The sequence below is a fragment of the Protopterus annectens genome, chromosome 3.part1, assembly GCF_019279795.1.
Source record: "Protopterus annectens isolate FY-2018-M chromosome 3.part1, PAN1.0, whole genome shotgun sequence".
Classification (NCBI taxonomy): Eukaryota; Metazoa; Chordata; order Ceratodontiformes; family Protopteridae; genus Protopterus; species Protopterus annectens.
In genome coordinates this window covers 1408452346-1408478291 of record NC_056732.1, presented here as the reverse complement: position 1 = coordinate 1408478291, position 25946 = coordinate 1408452346, and the positions used below count along the sequence as shown (strand labels likewise).

Genomic DNA, 25946 nt, shown 5'->3' with positions numbered 1-25946 from the left:
AGGTAGGTACTGGGCTATCTGCCCGAAGGCATGTATTAGCCCAGCCACATTGTGCGGTATTCACCGCCCCTTTGGTTAGTTCCCTAGATCTAGCAGCTAGTACCCTTGGCCCCTATCTAATAGAGCTGTTGGTATGATCCCTGGTGTGAACTTTGTTACCCATCCACTCATCAAGGTTCCACTTGAAGAGTGATAGTGAGGGGTTCTGTCTTATGTAGATCGGGACCTTGTTCCATAGCAAGGGAAGTCTTTGCGAAGGGAATCTGTCCCTCCAGCATGTTCTATTCATTGTTGTGCTGAGGTTTATATCCCTAGAGCGTGTAGCTCGAGTAGATTTTGTTTTGCTAAGATGGAGCATGTTCAACAGTTCTGGGTTGGACATGGCTCTGTATGTTAGACAGAGATTGCCTCTGAGAAGGCGGTATGCAACAGAGAAAAGCCTTATTTTTTTGCAATCGTGCTGCATAGGGCAACTGTTTGAGGCCAGTAATCCTCTTAGTGAGGTACCTCTGTGGTCTCTCCAGCTGCTGGAGATGTCTAACCAGGTACATTCCAATTGGTGCATTGTACTCAATCATTCCAATTGGTGCATTGTACTCAATAATGGGTCTGATGAGGGAAGAGTAGAGGGGCACCACTACATCCTTAGATCTTAATGCAAACCCTTTCATGATCAGATGGGTCACATAGAAGGATTTTCTAACCACCTTGGCAACATGGTTATCAAAGGAAAGCTGACTACGTGGGTCCCTAGATCCCTTATTACTACTTCAGATTTCAGGGGGTTACCTCCTATGTGGTAGTTCGCGGGTACTCTGTTTTTTCCAAAGGGGATTACTACGCATTTTTTAGCATTTAGCTGGAGACTATGGCTTTGACACCATGCATCATTCTCATTAAGGCCCTTCTGGAGGATATCCATGTCGGCCGGATACTCTATTATAGCACCCAGTGTGCAGTCGTCCGCAAACTTGGTCAGCCACAGCCCTTCAGTGCTTGCCTGTACTTCTGAGAAGTATATGCCAAACAGGAGGGGCCCCAGGACAGAGTCCTGAGGCACACCGCTCATTACTGGTCTGGATTCGGACATAGATCCCTCTACTCTTACTTTGTGGGATCTGTCTGAGAGCCTGTTTGCGATCCATCTTGTGACATAAGGGTTTATGCCCAGGTTGGTGAGTTTATCAATAATACCCGAATGGGGAATGGTGTCAAATGCTTCAGCAAGGTCAAGGTAAGCCGTGTGTACCTCCTTTCCCTTATCTATAGCCTGAGTAACTGTCTCAAAGAAGTCCACCAGGTTCAGGAGACATGATCTGCCCTTGAAGCCGAACTGTGTGGGGTCAAGTGTTTGGAGGTTCCCAATCTCTCCATTTATGAGTTCCATAATGATTCGCTCCATTGCCTTACAGATCAGACTGGTCAGGCTTATTGGTCGGTAGTTCCCAGGGTCGGTTGTGGGCCCACCCTTGTGCAGCGGAACCACCGTTGCTGTGCGCCATTCTATGGGCACATATCCTGTCGAGAGGCTGAGACTGAACAGGGTATTCAGATGCGGGGTTAATTCATTTTGGAGCTCGCGTATGAGACAGCCTGGGACACCATCTGGTCCCATGGAGGCAGTGTTTTTAGCTTTAGATAGAGCCTTATTAACCAACGTATCAGTAATAATTGGAGTTACACAATCCCCTGGAATAATAATAGGCCCTGCAGGTGGTGGTGGTGGGGGGGAATTTGCACTGAACCTATCAGCCAAGATATTGGCAATGTCAGTGGGGTCAGTGTATTTTGTTCCATTTTGTACTAGCTCAGAACAGACCTGAGCATTGCCATTTAGGTTTTTGACGTAACCATAGAAGGCCTTATATTTATCCTTGGCAGCTTTCTTTTCGAAATTGGCTTTAGTTGACTTGATGAGGGCCCTCAATTTTCTTACTAATGCTGATCAGGGATGATTTTTATACTTGAGATTTGGCCTTTTTTGTATACGTCTCCTCCTTTTATTATATAGTTTGCTTGTGGCCAGGGTCCACCAGACTGGTTTCATCTTGCTTGAGGAAGGAGTCTTGGTTTTATTTGGGATAGCACGGTCCATGCAATCTTGAAGATGTATATAAAGTGCCTTGGTGTAGGATTCTCCATCCTGGATATCATTATCCTTCTGCAAGGGAATAGTGAAGCTTTCCACTTCTGACGCAAGTAGTTTGAAGTTTGCTTTGGAAAGGTTTTTTACGATGGTTTCTTTGACTGGGGGAGGTGGAGAGGTGAGGACGTCCAGGGTTATCAGTTTGCGGTCTGATCTGACCAGAGAGGGAGTGATATCTGGTGTGGTACAATGGGCGCCCATATTTGTGATTAATTCCAATATGTTGTCCCCTCTAGTGGGAGAACATACCAGTTGTTCAAGGGCATTTGAATTTATAAATTCTATGAACCGCTGGCCATAGGAGTTAGAACTTTGGTAGTTCTCCCAGTCTATACCAGGGTAGTTGAAATCACCCAAAATTATGGTGTTGGGTAGGACCTTTATATTTTCCAATGCCTCAAGGAATGCTGAGTGAGCATCTTGGGTCATGGTGGGTGATCTATAACAGGCTACGACTTGAAATGTGTTTTTTTCCTGCTGGTAGTTGCAAATGGATGATCTCTGGGGCATCATGTTGCGCCACTAACCTGGAGATGTGGGTATCCTTGATGAATATGGATACACCTCCGCCATTTGTACTGCAATTCGGTAACTGAGGCCGGAAGGTATGATATGAATTGTAACCTGGTATTGCTGGGTTGCTCTCTGGAGCCTTGAACCAGGTTTCCGTCACTGCACAAACATCGATTTTCTCCATACTGAGGAGTGCCTCGAGTGAGTGCATTTTGAGGTTGAGACTTCTGGCATTGAGTAGCATTACTCTTAGTTTTTGGTTACCTGTGCTGGTTGGTTTGTCCTTTGAGCGTTGCCTAAAAAGGCACTATGGGGACGGCAAGAGCCATGGCCAGTATTCGAAAGCCTAGGGGTGACCGGTGCAAACCATCTCTGGCGAAACAGCGAGGCTCGTCTATCATGTCATCCCAGGCAGACAGACACTGGATCCCCTTAGAATGACACCAGAAGCTTAGCCAATTGTTGAAATTGATCATTTTGTCTTTGTATTGTGGTATCATTCTAGGTGAAGGTAGTATGCTACTCAAGGTCAGGGTCATACCAGCTAGGGCTACATGGTCAAGGAGCTCCTTAATGTCTCTTTTCATGTAGTCCAGGGAGGCACGTCTTAGATCATTCACACCAACATGTACAATGACAGCATCATACTTGTACTTGTTCTGGAGTGACCTAAGTGCCTGTGTTATGTGGCGGATCCTAGCACCCGACAGGCAGCTGACAATAACCTTCTCCTTGTCCAGCCTGGTGAGTGGAACATCTGTGTGCCTTACTATAGAGTCTCCTATTACTAGCGTGTTGGGTATGGTGTGTGCCTTAGGGAGTGTCGTGAGGCACACTGTTGAGGTGAATTATGTGTTTTCTGGCTTGTGTTTGGAGGTGCAGGTTGCTTGCTTGTCTGCTTTGGAGGGCACTGTTTCTTTTTCAGATTGGTACCTAGTGCCTCCGAATATGTTTTTGTGTATTTGTGCATGTTTTGCCGGTGCTTGTTTTATAGATCCAGGTGTGACTGGTGGTGTGATGCTAGTGTGTGTCTTCTCCTCTTGACTGCCTGTTAGTCATGGGTTGAGAGTGCTTAGCCTCCAGTCTGGCTGTGTATTTGCATCTCTCAAGTGTTTGTGTCTAGAGGTAAGAGGAGAGGGTTGTCTGTATACATGAGGCAGTTGTGACATTGCCTCAGGATGCTCAATTCCACCAGATGAACTGGAGAGTGCACCTGAAGATGACCTCTGGACATGCTTGGAAAAGTGAGTTTCACTTGTTTTGCGGACAGTCGAGGGTCTTATGCTGTATTATAATAGTGCTGTCTAGGAGATTTGGAAAATAATAGTGCTGTCTAGGAGATTTGGACAAGTGCTGATTTGGGTTATGCAAATGCTGCAGAAGAGCATTGATCTGAAGCACTTGAGTTGAGGCTTGCCTAGTTCTAAGGGAAAATTTGTAGTGCAGACTTTGCGGAGCCAGGAATAGTATACCTCAGCTAACCAACGCTGCTCTGTGCGCAAGACCACGCAAAAAGGGAGTTACAGGGTTTTAAGTGAGAGAGATCAAGGAGTTTGGAATTGACCCCAAATGAACAATAAAACTACAGTTTCCAGGCAGTAACCACTCCTACAGGGACAGGCAGGCTGCTCAGTGTTAACCACTGCCACTGGTGAACACAGAGACTTCCCTTTAGCCCAAGCAAGCACTGGCCTCCAAGAAACTTACAAACAGTTCAGAACATCAACTCTGTAACAGAACTTTTTTTAAATGATAGAAACTGGGAAAATAGCAAGATTTTTTTGTCCTTTTGTTTAAGGATAGCAGACACACACAAGTAGCAAACTAGTCAGAACAGTGCAATAAATGACCCCAGCACGTATGTGCTAGGTCAGAGGCAGGTAAAATGCAATTTTAAGAAAAAACTATTTTAAATTAAGTGCAACACAAAAAATGCAATAAACAGGCTCTAGGTATGTTCTAAATAGTGTTTCTAACACAGATATCCACGTTTGCAAGCAAGAAAACACTGAAAAGTAGGCAGCAATGCATTTTTTCTAAGAGATAAATCAGAAGAAAATACTTAATCTCAAAAGTGGCTCCTTTCTTCTCTCAACGTTTTCTCCTCTTGGTAGGTGCTTCAGCAACAACTATCAAGCCTGGAAAGATGCCAAAACCACGCGTTTGCAGGGTTTTAAGAGAGAGAGATCAAAGAATTTGGAATTGACCCAAAATGGCCAATAAAACTACAGTTTCTAGGCAGTAACCACTCCTACAGGGACAGGCAGGCTGCTCAGTGTTAACCACTGCCACTGGTGAACACAGAGACTTCCCTTTAGCCCAAGTCAGCACTGGCCTCCAAGAAACTTACAGCAGTTCAGAACAGCAACTCTGTAACTGAACTTTTTTTAAATTATAGAAACTGGGAAAATAGCAAGATTTTTTTGTTTAAGGATAGCAGAGAGACACAAGTAGCAAACTAGTCAGAACAGTGCAATAAATGACCCCAACACGTGTGTGCTAGGTCAGAGGCAGGTAAAATGCAATTTTAAGAAAAAACGATTTTAAATTAAGTGCAACACAAAAAATGCAATAAACAGGCTCTGGGTGTGTTCTAAATACTGTTTCTAACAGATATCAACTTTTGCAAGCAAGAAAATGCTGAAAAGTAGGCGGCAATGCAGTTTTTCTAAGTAATAAATCAGAAGAAAATACTTAATCTCAAAAGTGGCTCCTTTCTTCTCTTAGCGTTTTCTCCTCTTGGTAGGTGCTTCAGTAACCATCAAGCCTGGAAAGGAAAGATGAGTATACCACTTTTAAGGTGTGTGAGTAGTTTCCAAAAAGGTTGCTCTTCCCCTGGGAAACACACACACACACTCAATTGGCAAGTGCAGGATTCTCAAACCCCTAACTAACTACATTATGATACTACAGCAGTACGCATTTACACAACGCGCTATACACATTACTTATACTACTTATAGCACCTTCTTAGCTAGTAATCTTTTGTATTAGTTGATATCCTTCCTTGATCATTGTTGCAGTATTAATATGCTATGGGATCTCGCCAAGAATAGCCATACGTCAGTCAAGCCTACCAAAGCCCCTTAAGCCGTAGATCCAGCATATGATATCAGCACCAACAGATGTTGTGGTGCCTAAAGGATATATGGACATAAAATGTTTCCTAAACTATGTCAGCAGGACCTAAACTCTGTCTTTAGTGTTAGGTTGTGAGGTGTACAATTTTCTCTCTCTTCCTTTGTTGGGCAGATATGTATCTCTGTTGGAGATTCTTTCACTTTTCCGTAATACATAAGTTTTGTACATGTCATCGAAGAGAGAGAAATGCAATTATAGTAGGCAGATTTCTACACAAGACTCACCATATTGTGTGTTTTTGCCTGGATGCTAAGCATGATTTCAGATTTGTTCCTAAGATGTTATTTTCCTTTCTTAATTTATTTGAGAACTAGAAACTTAAGGAACTTGTCCAGAGTAAAATGTTCATCGTGCATACAGCTGCAGTAATCACAGATGGGTTTTCAGCCGTCAGGCGGTCCCTCGGTCGGCCGAATTCCAAAGTCTTGGTCTGGCGTCGGTTGTCGTCGCTTACTCTTCTGACATCAGGAAGGCCAGAGTATATAAGACACAGCCGACGCCATGTTCTTCAGTCTTTTTTGCCGCGCGGTGCCCGAAGTAGAAGCAGTTCGCAAGTGCCGGTCGGCCAGCTCCTGAAGTACGAAAATATTTGGAACCGAAGTCTTCATTAAAGCTAAGTACCCCGTTGGGGAAACTTTTCTTGCCTCAGACCGATGTCAGAAAAAGTTAATAATCGTATTTCTTGTGGGAAGCAAATACCGCATAAGGATTTCCATTCCCTTTGCATACCTTGTTTGGGCCCAGACCACGACGTCTCGGGCTGTTGCTTTTGCACTACCTTCAATAAACGCACTATCAAGCGTCGGGCGGAGTTCGCCCAACACTATTTTGGTAAAGCTTTTGACTATAAAATGTCGTCGGACACTCCAACTACGGTTTTACCCAAAAAACGCAAGGAAAAGGACCGACACGCGAGGCCCGTGGTCTCCGCTGACACCACGCCGAAACAGGCTACACGTGGTCCGGTTCTCAGCGAGACGCCTTTGCAGTCCCTGACTACCGACGACACTCCTTTGGCGGTGTCTCCTGTACCCGAGACCGCTGGGTCCTCGGCCCTTTCCCAGACTACAACCGAAGCCCCGGCTTATGTCGAGCCTACTAATGTGGACAGGTCCACCTCCACCCATGGTGTATTTAGGCCTTCATCTTCTTTTTCTATTAAGGCCTTTACTAAATCCAAAGCAGCCAGGCATCACACTAGGCCTGCTGCTCAAGGCCCATCTCCTGGACCCATGCCTAAGAAACAGATGCTTAAAATGGCTGAGGATCTAATAACTCTTATCAGAGGTTCTCAGCCCCCTCCTGACAAGAGACCCAGAGTGGAGGAAGAATCCCCCTCTTCTGATCAGGGATCCATTTTATCAGAACACTCTGATGCAGAGGAACACTCTTACTCCCCTTTTGAGGATTTGGATGCAGAACAGTCCATTCCTTCTGTATCCCCCCCTGAGGATTTTTCTTTTGGGGAAACCTTGCACACCTTGAGAGAACACTTCCATTGGGAAGGCCAAGACTTTTCAGATTCCAAGAAAAGACTTGGGGAATTTCTTTGGTTACCTCAGCACAGACCTCTGGCTATACCCCCTGTTTTGGAGGTACTGGATGATGTCTATTCGGAGGCTTGTCTTAACCCTGATTCTCTGCCTCCTGCACCAGTAAAGCCTGATAGATATTACAGAGTACCCAGTTCTCACCAATTTCTCTACAAAGGCCATAATGCTGACCCTGAAACCATTTCACAAGGCCCTAAGGGATTAAAGGCCTCCACTGCCAAGAATCCACTTCCTGCAGAAAGGGAATCTAGATCTCTAGAAAGGTGGGGTAAGAAGGTATATACCTCGGCCACCCTAGCCATGAGGGCCTTAAACTGTCAGTTTCATATGATTAAATATCAACAGTTCTTGCTATCACAATTAAAAAACAAAATGTCTCAACCTGAACAACCAGATTTAAAAGAGTTACAGGATATGATGCATAGTGCGGAGCAAGTGGGTAAACACACCTTACAATGTGGTTATGAAGCCCTAGAGGCCTCCAGTAGAGCGGCTGCTACAGGATCAGTTATTCGCAGACATGCCTGGCTTAGGGAACAAAATTTGCCTGATCATGTGAAAGCTAAACTTCTTAATGCTCCTTTACAAAAGGATGTACTTTTTGGTACTAATGCTGAGGATATACTACGAAAAATGGAAGAAAAAGCCAAATCTATGCAAACTGTCAAAGCTTTCTTACAGGTCCAGCCACCACGTTTTAGCAGGAATTGGCCTTCAAAAAACTGGTCCTTTCCAGCCACTGACAAGCCCCAAAGAGGTAGATACAGACGCACAAGGGGCAGAGGGCAATCACAAGGATCATATAGAGGCAGACAATGGCAATCTCCAGCACCAAGAGGTGGTGAAGACAGTGCATAACAATACAGGAAGCAAACCCAATGACTCCCTCATTTCCATGCCAAGCAAGTTTCAGTTGGCAGCACCTTTGGGAGGGAAACTAGCATTATTTGCAAGCAATTGGCATATTGTCACAACAGACAAATGGATACTGGACATTATAAACAGAGGCTACAAATTTCAATTTCACACTCTTCCAAAAATGAGAGGCATGCCAAACCTGCCACAAAATCAAAGGGCAGAGGCACAACTGCAAATTTCAAAGCTCCTAAACATGAGAGCTATACAAAAGGTACCTACGCACCAACAAGGTCAAGGTTTTTATTCAAGACTCTTTCTGGTACCAAGAAAAGGAACCAACTGGAGACCCATTCTGGACTTATCCATCCTAAACACATTTCTACACGTACCAAAATTCAAGATGCTCACATTACAGCAACTTCTTCCCATGCTGGGCAAGGAGTTTTGGCTGGTAACATTGGACCTCAAGGAGGCATACCTGCATGTCCCAATCAGACAAAGTTGCAGAAGATACCTCAGATTTCTTGCAGGTTCAATCCACTATCAATTCTCTGCATTGCCCTTTGGCTTATCTACTGCGCCCAGAGTATTCACAAAGTGCCTGGCATCAGTGATTGCCTATTGCAGACTGCAAGGGATACAAATTTACCCTTATCTGGACGACTGCCTGATCCAAGCGGACAGCAAACACATACTTCTAGAACATCTGGCATATGTGACACAGTTACTGCTTTCTCTGGGATACACCATCAACAAGGAGAAATCAAGGCTAACACCATCTCAGAAAATAACCTTCCTGGGTGCCAGCTTGGGCACAAACACCCAGATGGCATATCTTACGCCAGAAAAACAAGGGCAACTATCTCAGTACTTCAAAACACTAGCAAAAAGTACCAGGCTTACTGCAAGGAAAATCCTTCAGGCTCTGGGATTCATGGCATCTTGCATTCTTCTAATCCCATGTGCAAAGCTGCATATGAGGAAAATTCAATGGTACCTAAAAAATCTATGGTCTCAACACAGTCACAGTTTGGAAGCAATTATACCAATAATTCCAAGTCTGCAAAAGGAATTTCTATGGTGGGCCCAAGCATGTCAAGTAAACACAGGCCTTCCATTCTGCAAGCCTCAAGCAAAACAAGTCATAACCACAGCGCCTCAGATTACGCCTGGGGCACATGAAGGACAGGTGCATTCAGGGCAGATGGTCCCAAAAGGAAAAGCACCTTCACATCAATCAAAAAGAAATGCTAGCAGTAATAAATGCAATTACAGCTTTCAAGGACTTCCTGCATCCAGGACAATTACTGGTAAGAACAGACAACACCACAGTAATGTGGTACATAAACAAACAAGGAGGAACACATTCATACCCCTTGTGCAGACTAGCCATGACTCTTTGGAACTTGGCTCTGGAAAGACAAATCGAACTTCAAGCACAGTACTTGCCAGGACTGGAAAACACACTGGCAGACACTCTGAGCAGGAATATGACAGATCCACACGAATGGAAGTTACATCCTCAGGTGTTTACAGAGATAATCCAAGCGTGGGGGAGGCCAGACATAGATCTTTTTGCCTCCCACAGGAACCATCAATTGAAAAAGTTTTGTTCAAGCACCTTCCATCCAAAGGCCTGGAAAGTGGACGCCCTTTCATTCAGTTGGACAGCATGGACAGTTTATGCATTCCCACCTCTGCCTCTTCTGCCCAAGGTGCTTTTGAAAGCAAGAACAGACAAACCCGAGGATGATACTGATTGCTCCAGATTGGCCAAGGCAACACTGGTATCCACTCCTGAGGAGTCTAACACATTCTCCTCCCTGGTCCTTGCCTCTAATACCTCTTCTGCTGACTCAGAACAGCTACAAAACCCTTCACAGTCAGCTGAAAACACTCAACCTCGCTGCATGGAAAATTCCTTAACACCACAACAGACCCTTCTCTCCAAGGAGGTGCAGGATGTCATTTTGGAGGCCAGAAGATCATCTACTAGAAAAGCTTACTCCGCAAAATGGAAGCGGTTTTGCTGTTGGAATGCGAAAAGAGGCCAGGACCCTAGAAAAGTGAACTTGCCTCAGGTTTTACAGTACCTAGCTGAACTACTAAACAGTGGACTTTCATTTTCTTCCATTAAAATACATGCCTCAGCCATTTCTGCAGAATTCAACACAGATCCTCCTTTATTCTCTCACCCACTCTTACGGCAGTTCCTCAGAGGGGCTAAGAATATAAGACCTCCAAGGAAGCAACCAATACCAGCCTGGGACCTTAACTACATACTAGAAAAATTAACATTGCCTCCCTTTGAACCTGCTGCCTCAACAGATCTGCAATATTTGTCCTGGAAAACAGCTTTCCTTCTGGCCATCACTTCAGCTCGTAGGGTTTCTGAATTACAGGCCCTCATGGCGGTGCAGCCCTTCCTCATCTTCCATCAGGATAGGGTTTCCCTTCGTACTAACCCATCTTTTATGCCAAAAGTGGTATCCAGAGTAGCCTTAAACCAAGCCATACACCTACCTACCTTTTATCCTAACCCTCAAAACAAAGGGGAAAGGCTGCTTCACTCTTTAGACATCCATAGGCAGCTACGTTACTATTTGGACAGAACAAAGTCCTTCAGGAAATCAGAACAGCTTTTTGTGTCCTATGCCCTGGGGGCTCAAGGGAATCCAGTTACCAAACAGACCATTTCCAAGTGGATTGGTCACTGCATACGATTTTGTTACTCCTATCATGGGAAATCTGTCCCTACTGGAATCAGATCTCACTCCACCAGGGCCACAGCCACCTCTACAGCCTTCCTCAGAGGTGTGCCTACTAAGGATATTTTGGAGGCAGCCACTTGGAGTTCTGTACATACCTTCACAAAACACTACCACCTGCCCTTATATTCCAGAACAAGAGCAGGCTTTGCCACTGCTGTTTTGCAGGGCATTCTGGCTCAACCCAGTTCCTCATAGTTCCTACCACCCTATGCATAGCTTTTGGACTCTACCCATCTGTGATTACTGCAGCTGTATGCACGATGAACATAGTACAGTTTTGTACCTACCATAAATGTAGATGTTCGAGTGCTAATACAGCTGCAGTACAGGTTTCCCTCCCTCCTTCCCCACTTGGTAAGGACATGGGGCCTAACAACCTCTTCATACCTCCTGACTGGGTTATCCTGCCATGTTTTATTTGTTTGCTTACACTGATTTTGCATTACTTTTCATTGCTTGCATATGTGGATAATACTTATTTATGTATTGCCTTCCTTTTGGGGGCACCTGACATCTGGGGCAAGAAAGACTGAAGAACATGGTGTCGGCTGTGTCTTATATACTCTGACCTTCCTGACGTCAGAAGAGTAAGCGACGACAACCGACGCCGGACCAAGACTTTGGAATTCGGCCGACCGAGGGACCGCCTGACGGCTGAAAACCCATCCGTGATTACTGCAGCTGTATTAGCACTCGAACATCTACATTTATGGTAGGTACAAAACTGTACTATATCTGAGTCCTCGACAGTTGATGACTGCTTGACAAAGAAGTCGTCTTCACCTTATCTTAAGATGGACACTTCTGATGCAGAGTCTGATCCAGACCAATCTGTTTTTCTCTTGAAGAGACCTCATACTGGCTGCTTTTGAGGCTGTTAATTTTATTGCAACCTTGTTGGAGGCTGATATAGCACAGCATTTGCCTATATTCATCATATCCAACTAGTCTTGTCCTTTGGACAAAAGGGAGAACTACAGCTTATGCCAGAGGACTGGATGATGCATCTCATATCTTAGGGAAGAGATCTTAGCTTTTTTGAGGTACATCAGAGCAGACATTGGATTTAAAAAAAAAAAAAGACTAAGTTTCTCCTTTGATTGTGAGAGATCCACAGCAGGAGTGGCAGAATTTTTACACAAGGTCTTTTTAAGACTATTATGTCTTTTAAATGACCTTATTTTCCTGTTTCTTCCTCTTCTCCCATTAAAAGGCCTAGAGAACATTCTGTGGATGAGGAGGGGTGATATTCTTGTGGGGTTGATTACTTGGCTTATTCATCCCAAATTCATTCTGCTACTGTTTGCTCTTCTAATGAAGAAGATACTTTATCTCCCTTTTCTCCTGTAGTGGAGATTTCTTTTAGGGATACCATTGTCAAGGTGATGCAGGATTTTCAGTGGTTGGGTTGTCCGTTGTCAGATATCCAAAAATGGCACTGTGCTCTTCTGTAAGTGGGTGTGCCTAAATCTTTGGCAATTCCCTTATTTCAAGATTTGTTGAACACCTACTCTGCTACTAACCTTAATCCTGGGCCTCAATCTCTAGCTGCTAAGAAACATGACAGATTTTACATACCCAGGTGAGATCCTGTGCAAGAATCCTGTTTCGGATCCTTCTGTTACTTTTTCCACTGAACAGCTTTCTAAGTTTTTTTTTCTTCCTCATTTGTTTTGCCTTCTGATAAAGATGGTAGAGCCATTGATAGATGCAGCAAAAATGTTTATACTTCTGCCACATTAGCGTTTAGAATTATAAATTACCAAACCCATATGATCAGGCACCTTTTGTTTATTTGTGGTAAGGTGCTCTCTCTAACTTTGATTCAGAAGCTAAGTCTTCTGCTTTGTCCTTACTAAATTCTCCTAGTCAAGTCCTAGACACTCCATTAAGAGTAGCTATGATGCCTCTTCCCGGGCTGCTGCCACTGGTTCAGTTCTTTGTAAATTTTCCAGGCACAGACTTCAAGTCTTTGCCTGAGGATGTTAAGGTAAAATTGTTGGTTTCTCCCTCAGACAGGCATAGTCTTTTTGGTTCTATAGCTGCAAAGCTTTTCATATCCTTGCAGGAAAAGTGTAAAGTCATACAGGACTTGAAACAAACTTTTCTTTCAACTGTGCCCAAGTTTTTAGAGAAATTGTCCTTGCTACTCAATGCTAGAAGTCTAAATCCTAAAATGCACTCACTCGAGGCACTCCTTAAAATGGAGAACATCGATATCTGTGCAGTGACTGAGACCTGGTTCAAGGATCCAGAGTGCACCCCTGCACTACCAGGCTATAACTCATACCACACTTTTCAGCCATGTAACTTGGACTGAAACACCAAAGTCAGAGGTGTGTCCATATTCATTATGGATATCCACACCTCCAGGCTAGTTGCTCAGCATAATGCATCTGAAGTTGCCATAAACAAACTGTACAACAGAAGGAAGAAATTGTTGCAAAAGAGAGTAAAATCCCATGAGTGGAGGAGCTTCCTGGTTAGCCTCAGTAAGAAGCTGAGATCCCTTATAAGATTCTCCAAAGCTAGTTACGAAAACAAAATTGCCACTAATTCCAAGGAAAACCACAAAGCATTCTATAGCTATGTCAAGAATCTCGATGGCAACACCCAGATCTGCTCTGAGTTACAGCACAAAGGCACAAGAATTACAGGACCAACTGATATTGCCAACATCCTGGCAGATAGGTTCAGTGCTAACTTTACCCCCTCTCACCCCCTAAAGGGCCCATATTTATACAGGAAGAATGCAGAGTCCCTGTAATCACAACTATGCAGGTAAAAGTTGCACTCTCTAAAGCCAAAAACCTAGCATCCATGGGACCGGACAACATCCTAGGCTGTGTTTTACATGAACTTCAGGACAAACTGGCTCCTGACTTAAGCACCAAGTTCAATAATAGCCTCGCATCAGGCTTTGTGCCCACTGAATGGCGCACAGCAACAGTTATCCCACTCTGCAAAGGGGGAGCCACCACTGATCCCAGGAACTATCGACTTAGTAGCCTGATGAGCCTGGTCTGCAAGGCCATGGAATGTATCATCATGGAACTCCTAAACAAAGACATTGGTAACCTCCAAACTGTAACTTCCAAACTCTGGATCCCACCCAGTTCGGGTTTTTGAAAGGCAGATCATGCCTCCTGAACCTGATCGACGACTTTGAGGCAGTCACAAAAGCCGTAGATGAGGGTAAGGTGGTTCACACAGCCTGTCTTGACCTCACCAAGGCTTTCAACACCATCCCCCATTCTAGAATTATAGCTAAACTCACTAAACCTAGGTATAAATCCCTACGTCACAAGATGGGTTGCCAACTGGCTCACTGACAGAACCCACGCTGTAAAGGTTGCAGACTCCAAATCTGACCTCAAAGCAGTGAAAAGTGGAGTACCACAGGGTACCGTCCTGGGACCTCTCCTGTTTGGTATCTACTTCCCTGAAGTACAGGCTAACACAGAAGGCCTCTGATAACGAAGTTTGCAGATGACTGCCAACGAGGAGCCATAGTCAAGTCCCCAAATGATGTGGACATCCTACAGAAGGGCCTCACTGAGACAGATGCTTGGTGTCAGAGCCATGGCCTTAAGCTCAGTGCAAAAAAATGCAGTGTCATCCCCTTTGATAAAAACTCTGTACCCATGAACTACCTCATAGGCAGCAGTCTACTTAACACCGAATGTGTGATGAGACCTTGGGACCCAGTCTCCTTTGATAGTCACATCGCCACAGTAGTCAGAAAGTCCTTCTACGTGGCACACCCCATCATAAAATGGTACTCATCCAGGAAAAAAGAGGTCATTGTTCCCCTCTACTCAACACTCATTAGACCCATTATAGAGTACAACGCCCCTTTTGGAATGTACCTCACAAGACATTTGCAGCAGCTGAAAAGACCACAGAAGTAACTCACAAAGAGGATTACTGGCCTCAAACAAATGCCCTACACTGACCGCCTCAAAAAACTCCAGCTTTACTCCGTAGCATATCGCCTACTCCAAGGTGATCTCTGCCTAACATATAAAGCTGTGTCACACCAAGAGCTGTTGGACATGCTACACCAAAAGAAATCCCAATCCTCCGAGCTACACGCTCTAGGGACCTAAACCTTGTCACCACAATAAACAGGACATGCTGGAGGGATAGATTCCTGTCCCAGAGACTTCCCATTCTCTGGAACAGGCTACCCATCTATGTCAAGCAATGTTCTTCATTAGCAATCTTCAAGAAAAATCTTGATGAGTGGATGGGAAATAGGAAATATACACTGGGGATCACTTCTGTGTCTCTGCTCGACAGTGGCACAGGGAAAAAACTTTCTTTGGTGGCGTAAGCCAGGGAACCTTGTTGGCTAGGCTTACGTAGGCCCTTGGGCCAATAGCCTAGTACCTACCTATGAACCTATAAAGCTGGTCTTTTTCTCCATAAAGACCTGAAATAAACTCAGAAAGGCAAGAGACCTCGGAGAAGGTGGTTTCAGGAGAAATTTCACCCAAGTTCAAGATGTTCTGAGCCCTCTTTTCAGGACAAGTCACTTCCGTTTTGATTATTTGCTTCCTCTTACAGTTTCTCCCAGTATTGGCTTATCTCAGGTTCCTTTATCTCCAAGGCGCTCTCTTCCTGTGCCAGTTTGGTGGATGATCACCTCAGATAAACATGCTCTGTCCAGCATGCAAAATGGGTACAAAACAGCTTGAAAAGATTTCTTGTCTCCCAGGAATTTCTGAACCTCCTCCAAGCCAATTTCATCTTGTTGTGTTGCCTCTTCAAGTCCTGTTTTCTCAGGATACTATAGAACTGGTTCCTCTTAATTTACAAAGAACAAGTTTCTATTCTAGGATATTTCTGGCTCCCAGAAAGGAGGAAACTTGGAGATCTGTTTTGAATTTTTCCTTCCTCACCATTTTCCTGAAAGTTTCAAGTTTCAAAATGTTGACAATTCAGCCCTTGTTTCCATTGATTCTTCCTCAGGCTTTCATGGTGACTTTGGACTTGAAAGATGCTTCCCTTCATGGTCCTATTCATTCACATTTCAGGACATATTTACACTTGAATTTCTTCATATAATTTTCAGTTTTGTGCTTTATGCTTCGGTCTTTCTACTGTTTCAAGGGTATTCACAAAGTGCCCAGCTCTTGTTACTGCTTTCTGCAGGCTTCAAGATATTCACATTTTTCCTCATCTAGAAAGTGTTCTCATTTAGGCTCCTTCCCAACAACTGCTTCTGACTCATTAGCATTTCATGATTTGTGTTCTGGCCAGGTTGGGGTTTACTTTAAACCTAAAGAAGTCTTGCTTGATTCTGGCTCAAGATCAGATTTTTGGGGTTTGCAGAATTAGTACCATGTCAGTGGCGGTCTTTCATCCAGAAGACAAGGTTTTATTCCTGCGATGCTTCTTTCTGAGCCTTCTGTCTTTGGATTTGACAATTGCAGGAAAGTTCTCAGAGTTCTAGGCTATGTGGCTTCAATGAATTCAGATGTTGCATTTGAGCAGACTCCATATGAGGAAGACAGTTGTATCTGAAGTTAGTTTGGACTTAGCATTGCTATCCTCAAGCCTTCAAGCTACCATTTATGCACTTTATCAGGAAGGAGTTTTCATGGTGGTAAGACCAGGTTTCACTTAATCTAGGGATATCTCTTCCTCCTCCTTCTTACCAAAGTCTTCACAGAAGCCTCGGATCTTGCAAAGTCTTTTCACAGATGCCTCGGATCTTGCACTGGGTGCTTATTCCAAGAGTATCACAATTCAGAAGGTATGGTCCAACAAGAAGAAAAGGACATCAACTTAAGAGATGGAGGCACTAATTCTAGCTCTTCATTCTCTGCATCACCTCTGGAGTCTGGGTCCTCTTTGACTCTTCACAAATGACACCAGAGTTATATGGTTATATCAGCAAGCTAGGGGTGATTAAGTCTAACCATCTATGCAGATTAGCCCTGATAGCTTGGGAAATTGAAAACAAGCTAACTTTTTTCCCAAGCTCAGTTTAAACCTTCATATTTTTTGAGCAGGCCCTCATGAGTGTTTAAGTTAGTAGGACCTGTTTGCCTACATACACAACAAATAGCTCTGAATGTTTTGTTTAACACTGCCATGCCCCAAGGAGTGGAGAAACCAATGCCATGACTATTTCTTGGAAAAGAAGGAAGGTTCATTCGTCTTTCTTCCAATTCCTTTGATTTCAAAGCTCCTTCTGGCAATCAAGAAAGATGCACCAAAAATTTGTTTGCATCTCTGTTTTGGTCAAGGCATTGCTGGTTCCCATTTCTGATTTATTTGGCTAGGAGCAGTCATCACAAGTTACCTCACATAGTTAATGTGCTTTCTTTGAATTGGAATATTAACTTGCATACCTTTTTTTTTTCACTCCCCTCAGAATTTTGAAGAAAGAATCCTACATTCTGTAGATGTTCATAGGCAACTTGGATTTTATTTAGACAACACAGTTTATCAGAAAGTCAGATCAGATTTTTCTCTTTCCATGAACATAATTTGGAAGCTCCTCTTTCCAGATTCTTTTTCTACTTGGATTTCCAAGTCTGTGTCTTTTTATTACTCTTTCATGGTAAGCAGCTTTTAGCTTCTGTTAGAGCCCATTCCATTAGGGCTGTTGCATCGTCTGGGGCTTTCTTCAAAGGTTTGGACTATACATTTACTCTTGAAGAATGGTACGGCACTTGGTCTTGTGTACACGCTTTCACAAAGTATTACAAGATTGGTGTTTTTTTTTCTAAACATAGAGCAGGGTTTACCTGTTCAATATTCTTTATTCTGAGCCATAATCCTGTTCAGATTTCCTCTTCCCTATCTTATTGGACAGCTTTGGGAGTCCCCCATAGGTTATTGATACATAGCAGTGATAAAGGAAGGACATAGTACAGTTATGTTAAGAACATGCAATAATGGTAAATCTCTCACTGGTGTTGCAGTGTTACATCCCTCCCCCACTCCTTTCTGTGGCTGAGGCGGTTTCTTTTTTCTCTTCCATCTTTTCTGTACTTTATATATTTGCATATAGTTAGCTGTTCTGCTTCATCTGTTTGTCTGGGGCAAGAAAGTCCCAAGTTATTTTACATCCATATATCCTTTGTGTACCACAGTGTCAGTTGGGCTGAGGTCTTACACTGGCTGTATGGCATTGGGGGAGGGTACCCAGGCTTTGGCATGCTGGCAGGATGTGCAGCTATCCTTCCAAGGATATCACATAAGTTAATACAGCAATAATGATCAGTTTGACATTTACTGTTATGGCAAGTTCTTACACAACTGTACTTTATCAACTTCTTTATTAGCCCTGTATTACTGCTTAGCATTCTAGTGTGATTGACTGCAAATGGTGTTGGCATCAAAGGTATGTGAGAGATGTCATTTCTAGTTTGGCAAATGTTGATCTAGGATTGGGAGTGCCATTTTCAGCCATTTTCATTCATTACCTTCAGGACCAAAGCTCAGGACTTTGCCTGGCATCTAAAACTTGCTAGGCAACTCCTGTTTACTCATAAGGGTATGTGCTGGAAGACGGATATCTCTCTCTCTGTGCCTAAAGAACAGTCACATGTCTAAATGACTGTAGGCCACCATTTCATTATGTAGCATTTTAGGTATATTTGTAGCCTTATTTTTTTGAAATTTATGTTGTGGTGAGCCTGTTATCTCATTCACTTCTGATCAGTGAAGCTTCTCTTACAAGCTTTTTATGCAGCTAATGCTGTTTGTTTCATAGAGTCCGAGATATTAAATGCAAGAATTCTTACCTGCATAGTTTGTAATGCTTATTTGTTTTTGAAAGTCTGGAATGTATCATGCTGATTCAGATGTTACGTCTGGATCATTTACGTTTTGTCTGCTTTTTGTGGTTCTGTTTGGTCAGCAAAAATACGTTGTATTACATTTGAATCTTTTACTCTGAGTTTAACCCCCTTACCCCAGCCCTGTTCAAGCTGTGTTGGCAATTTGACTTTATAGCTGTCCAGCTTACAAGGATTTATTTATCTGACCACTTTGTATTTTTCAGGGTCAGCATCACTACTGTTGACTTGGACTTTTGTTCCTAGTCATACATCTGAGTATTGGACTGAGTAGGTGTTAACCCTCCTACAGCATGTGTTAGTTATTGGGTTGGGATCAGTTTCAACTTCGATCTCTGCTACCCCAGCAAGATGTTCTTCATGTTTTACTGTTGCAGTCATTACATTTGGGTTATCTGCTTTCAGTAGCCCGCAGTCAGCCTGATTAACAAAGTCTTGGGTCCTGCATTGGATGCTGTCCCTTCTTCCATGACATCAGATCGTCAGGGGTATAAAACATGCAGCCAACGCCATTACATCAGTCTTTCTTGCCGTGCGGTGCCCAAAGCAGAAACAGTTCGCAAGTGCCAGTCGTCCGACTCCTGAAATTTTCATTTTCAAGTTTCAGAACCGAAGTCTTCAACTAAAGCTAAGTACCCCATTGGGGGGAACTTTATCTTGCTCCTTACCGATGTCAGTAAAAGTTAATTGCATTACTTGTGGAAATCAAATACCTCACAAAGATTTTCATTCGTACTGTATTCCTTGCCTGGGCCCTGACCACGAAGTACCTTGCTGTCTGTTTTGTGCTTTATTTAATCAGCGCACTATCCGTCTGTATATTTTTGTCTCTAAATATTTCTGTTCTCTGTTTAGTTATCCAGAAATGTTGTCTGTTAGCCATACGACTACCGGGATTCTGAAAAAATGCAAAGATGAAGACAGAGAGAGGCCGCCTAGGTCCAAAGCTGCCGACGACACTTCTAAGCCAGTCGCCAGTTCGCCGGTACTCAGTGAGGCGCTTTCGCAGCCCCTGATACCCGCTACTTCTGATTCGCAGGCCTCTACTGAGACCCATTCGGAGTCCAGCATGCTGCGAGATGCTTCAACTGTGGAACCTGTGGATGTCCTTACCTTGGATGGACCCGGAGCCGCTGTGCAGGTACCGGCTTCTGAGGATGCATTCAGGCCTACGGACTTGCATATTAAACAGACGCCTCCTTCATTTAGGCCTAAATCTCGAACCATGCCTGAGAAATCGACGCCCAGGCTGCATGCTCAGGCCTCTATGCCTAAAAAACAAATGATAAGAATGGCTAAAGATCTTATATCTTTAATCAGGGGAAGCCAACCTCCCCCTTCTAAGAGACTTAGGACTGAAGTTGTTTGAGTCTTCTGACCAGGATTCTGATTTTTCTGATTCTTCTGTTGATCTGGATTTGCCTTTATCTACTTACGAGGATTCTGATGCAGAGGACTCTATTCCCCTTTGCTACTTCTCCATTTTTCTTTTGGTGAAACCTTACATACTCTTAGGGAGCATTTCCACTGGGAAAGCCAGGATTTTTATGATTCAAAAAAGAGGCTTAGGGATTTCTTACTCCTGCCTCAGCATAGGCCTTTAGCTATACCTCCTGTGCTAGACATTGTTGATGCCTTTTTGGAATCTAGTTTGGGCCCTGATTCTTTTCCTCCTACTCCCAGAAAACCTGACCAATATTACAGGGTTCCTGATTCACACAAGTTTCTTTTTAAAAATCCTATTGCGAATCCAGAGACTATTTCACAGGGATCCAAGGGCATTAAGGCGTCTACTGCTAAAAATCATACCCCTTCTGATAGAGACTCCAGGGTGCTGGATAGATGGGGTAAGAAGGTTTACACTTCTGCAACATTGGCCATTAGGGCTTTAAACTGGCAATTTCATGTTAAAGTAGCAACAACATGTTATTGGGTTGCTTAAACAGAAAATGTTGATTCCTGACTGTGCTGAAAATAAAGAATTACAGGATTTAATGCATTCTGCTGAACAAGTTGGTTAACATACTTTGCAATGTGGATTTGATTCATTAGAGGCCACTTGCAGGGCTGCTGTTACTGAGTCTGTGCTCATAAGGCATGCTTGGCTTAAGGAGCAGTCTTTGCCTGATCATGTTAAAGCTAAACTGTTGGATACTTCCTTAAATCAGGACCGCCTGTTTGGCAACAAAGCTGAGGAAGTTCTTAAAAAGATGGAAGATAAAGCTAAATCTATGCAAACTGTTAGATTTCTTACAAGTTCAGCCTCTTAGATTTAGTAGGTATTGGCCCTCTAAGAATTGGTCCTTTCTAGCCCCTTCCAGGTCTTCTCAAGCCAAACCCAGACACAGCAGCAACCCCAGATTTCAGTCCCAGGGGACACATAAGACTAAGCACCCAAATCTGGAAATAGTAAGACCCCCCCATGGAAAACTGTCTCAATGACTTGCCTTTAAAACTTCCAAGCACTTCACAACTGAATGCTCCTTTAGGCGGAAAGATTGGTCTGCAGGCCAAAAATGGGGAACTCATTACCCAGGACACATGGGTTTTAAATATAGTGTCCCAAGGATACAGATTTCACTTCCACCCGTAACCAACACCAAGCGGGTGGCCAGATCTACCCCCCAAATCAGTGTGCAGAGGCCCAAAATCAAGTTCTCTCTGTCTTAAGCATGGGGGCTATTTAGTTGGTACCAGAAGAGGAAAAGGGACAAGGTTTCTATTCGTGACTTCCTGGTACCCAGAAAAGGCATTACATGGCATCCTATCCTGGACCTTTCTACTCTAAACACCTTTCTGGTGATTCCAAAATTCAAAATGCTGACTCTTCACCAGCTGTTTCCTATGCTAGGCAAAGATGCATGGTTGGCAACACTAGACTTAAAAGAAGCATACCTGCACATCCCTATCAGGGAGTCCTGCAGAAGATACCTACGCTTCAAAGCAGGCTACATGCACTGTCAGTTTTCTGCACTGCCCTTTGGCTTATCTACAGCGCCCAGGGTATTCACAAAGTGCCTAGCTCCAGTCATTGCATTTTGCAGGCAAAGAAATATTCAAATATACCCATACCTGGACGATTGTCTAATTCAGGCAGAAAGCCAGGACATACTTTTGAATCATCTGGCCTTTGTTCAAAGGGTGCTGACTTGTCTGGGGTACACCATAAATGAAAATAAATTGCACCTGGTACCCTGTCAAATTATATCCATAGGAACAAACTTGAATACAACTTCCCAGATGGCTTTCCTCATGCCAGAGAAACGGATTAATTTGACAACCTACTTCAAACAAGTGGCCACAAAAACCCAGCTATCTGCAAGGCAAATACTGCAAGCCTTGGGGTTCATGGCCGCCTGCATTCTTCTAATTCCATATGCAAGGCTGCATATGAGGAAACTACAATGGTATCTCAAAAGCCTATGGTGTCCACATTCACAGGATCCAGAAACAATGATTCTTATCATACCTTGCCTACGCCTAGAGTTCCTTTGGTGGGCAGAGGCTTGCCACCAAAACAGGAGACTACTATTCACACTACCCCCTGCCACCCAAACCTTAGCAGGCGCATCAGACTATGCATGAGGGGCTCACCTGGCAGGGAAGTGCATTCAGGGCAAAAGGAACCCAAGTCAAATGCACCTGCACATAAATCAAAAGGAAATGTTACCTGTACAGAATTCTCTGACAGCCTTCAAGGACCACATTCTTCCTGGACAACTAATGGTAAAGACGGACAACACCACTGTCATGTGGTACATGAACAAGCGGGGGGGGGTACACATTCTTACCCCCTCTGCAGACTAGCCATGGCATTGTGGAACAAAGCCTTGAGCTACCAAGTGAATCTACAACCTCAATTCCTGCCAGGAAAACTAAATACACTGGCAGATGGACTAAGCAGAAACCTCATGGACCCACATGAGTGGAAACTGGAACCAAGGATTTTCAACTTGTTGACAAGCAAGTGGTGCAGCCCAAATATAGACCTGTTTGCCTCCCCCCAGAACCATCAATTGGACAAATTTTGCACAAGGATTCCCCACAAGCTTGCTTGGAAGGTGGATGCTCTATCATTCAACTTCCTCCTCTGCCTCTGCTCTTCAAGGTACTAAAGGTCAAACAGGACAAGCCAAAGACGATTTTAATTGCACCAGACTGGCCACGCCAACACTGGTACCCCCTCTTGTACAGTGTCACTCTTGGCCCCATGGCACCTGCCTCTGACTCCTTCCCTGTTCTCTTAGCAGGAGAAACAGATTCTGCACCCTCAGCCGCAAACCCTGAACCTAGCAGCCTGGCTAATTACCTAATCTCTCTTTTACCATCCCTCAGTAAATCGGTGATGAGTATAATTTTAGAGGTAAGGAGGCCTAGTACTAGAAAATCTTATGCTGAAAATAGAAAAGATTTTGTGCCTGGAATCAATCTCCAGAGATGAGCGCAGCAGTGCCCAATTTACCTCAGATTCTACAATACTTGACTGAGATGCTTCAATAAGGGCTTGTCCTTTTCCTCCATCAAAATTCATGCCTCAGCCATTTCAGCTCATTACAGCACAGAGCCTTCCCTCTTCTCTCACCCACTGCTCAAGCAGTTCCTCAGAGGGGCCAAAAATTTAAGGCCGCCCAGGAGAGCTCCAACTCCAGCCTGGGACCTTAACTCTGTCTTGGAGAAACTCACTCTTCCTCCTTTTGTGCCAGCTGCTACTGCAGATTTAAAATTCCTTTCCTGGAAAACAGCTTTCCTTTTAGCAATCACTTCTGCAAGAAGGGTATCTGAATTGCAGGCCCTTATGGCAGTGGAGACTTTCATCGTATTTCATGCGTACAGGGTGTCCCTCAGAACCAGTCCCTTCTTCATGCCCAAGGTGGAATCAAGTGTGGCTCTTAATCAGTCCATTCATTTGCCTACCTTCTTTCCTAACCCACAGAACAAAGGGGAATGGATACTGCACTCCTTAAATGTGCACAGAAAACTTAGATTTTACTTGGGCAAGACTAAACCTCAAAGGAAATCTGAACAACTGCTGGTGGCATTTGCTGCAGTGACAGAGGGCAAAGCTATTTCAAAGCAAACCATTTCAAAATGGATAGACCACTTCATTTCTGCTATAAGCACGATGGAAAACCTATCCCACAGGGCATCAGACCCCATTCAAGCAGGGCTGCATCTACCTCCACAGCCTTTCTCAGGGGCGTTCCTACCAGGGATATCTTAGAAGCTGCTACCTGGAGTTCTGTACATACTTTCACCAAGCATTATCATTTGCCAATTTTCTCTAAATCAAAAGCCGACTTTGCCACTACAGTCTTGCAGGGCGTTATAGCTGGTCCTAATGCTATCTAAATTCCTCCTCCCAACCATAGCTTTGGGAATCTACCCAAATGTAATGACTACAATAGTGAAACACGAAGAACATAGTATAGTTGTGTACGCTTAACATAAATGTAGATGTTCGAATGTATTCACTGTTGCAGTCCTGGTTACCCTCCCTCCAGCCCCCTAACTTCTTTTTGGCTATACCTCTACTTTCCTTTACTATGCTTAAAAGCCTTTTTGGTGTGTTTGCTTTTTTGTTGGAGGTATATCCTTGTAATTATAGATTTAATTGCTTCCCATTAGGGGGGCACCTGACATCTGGGGCAAGAAAAACTGATGTAATGGCGTCAGCTGAATATTTTATACCCCTGACGTCATGGAAGAAGGGACAGCATCCGACGCAGGACCCAAGACTTTGTTAATCAGGCCGACTGAGGGCTACTGCAAGCAGATAACCCAAATGTAATGACTGCATCAGTGAATACATTCTAACATTTACATTTATGGTAAGTGTACACAACTGTACTTTCTCACTCTCAAGTATAAGGGCTATTCATACTGTCCCAGAAGAGGAAAGGGGACAAGGTTTCCACTCAAGACTTTTCCTGGTGCCCAGAAAAGACAACTCCTGGTGTCCTATCCTGGATCTCTCTATCCTAAACACTTTTTTGGTGATCCCAAAGTTCAAGATGCTAACTCTTCACCAATTGCTTTCTATGCTAGGCAAGGATGCCTGATTGGAAACACTGGATTTAAAGGAAGCCTACCTGCACATCCCAATCAGGGAATCTTGCAGAAGATACCTATGCTTCAAAGCAGGCTTCATGCACTATCCGTTCTCTGCACTGCCCTTTGGCTCATCTACTGCGTCCAGGGTATTCACAAAGTGCCTAGCTCCAGTCATTGCATTTTGCAGGCAACGAAATATTCAAATATACCCATACCTGTACAATTGCCTAATTCAGGCAGAAAGCCAGGACATACTATTGAATCATCTGGCGTTTGTACAAAAAGTGCTAACTTCTCTGGGGTACACCATAAACGAAAATAAATTGCACCTTGTACCCCGCCAACAAATTACATTCCTGGGAGCAAGCTTGAGCACAACTTCCCAGATGGCTTTCCTCACACCAGAGAACCAAGTTCATTTGACAGCTTACTTCAAACGAATGGCCATAAAGACCCTGCTATCTGCAAGACAAATACTGCAAGCCTTGGGGTTCATGGCCTCCTGCATTCTCCTAATTCTGTATGCAAGACTGCATATGAGGAAACTACAATGGTATCTAAAAAGCCTGTGGTGTCAACATTCTCAGGATCTAGAAGCAATGATTCCTATCATACCTTGCCTACAGTTAGAGCTCCTTTGGTGGGCAGAGGCCTGCCACCAAAACAAGGGACTGCCATTCACTCTACCCCCTGCCGCCCAAACCCTAACAACAGACGCATCAGACTACATGGGGGGCTTACTTGGCAGGGAAGTGCATTCAGGGCAAATGGAACCCAAGTCAAATGCACCTGCTTAACAATCAAAAAGAAATGTTAGCTGTACAGAATGCTCTGACAGCCTTCAAGGACCACATTTTTCCAGGACAATTAATGGTAAAGACGGACAACACCACTGTTATGTGGTACATAAGCAGGGGGGAACCCACTCACACCCTCTCTGCAGACTAGCCATGGCTCTGTGGAACACAGCCTTGGGCTACCAAGTGCACCTACAGGCTCAATTCCTGCCAGGAAAGCTAAATACACTGGCAGCCGATCTAAGCAGAAATCTCATGGACCCACACGAGTGGAAACTGGAACCAAAGACATTCAACAT

General features: G+C 44.0%; 1 protein-coding gene across 15 annotated transcripts in view; it reads left to right on the top strand.

Moving 5' to 3' along the window:
- The window catches only part of SCRIB (scribble planar cell polarity protein), a 2800411-nt gene that overhangs the window by 249301 nt on the left and 2525164 nt on the right, over window positions 1-25946 (top strand). The gene's annotated exons all lie outside the window — the stretch shown is intronic.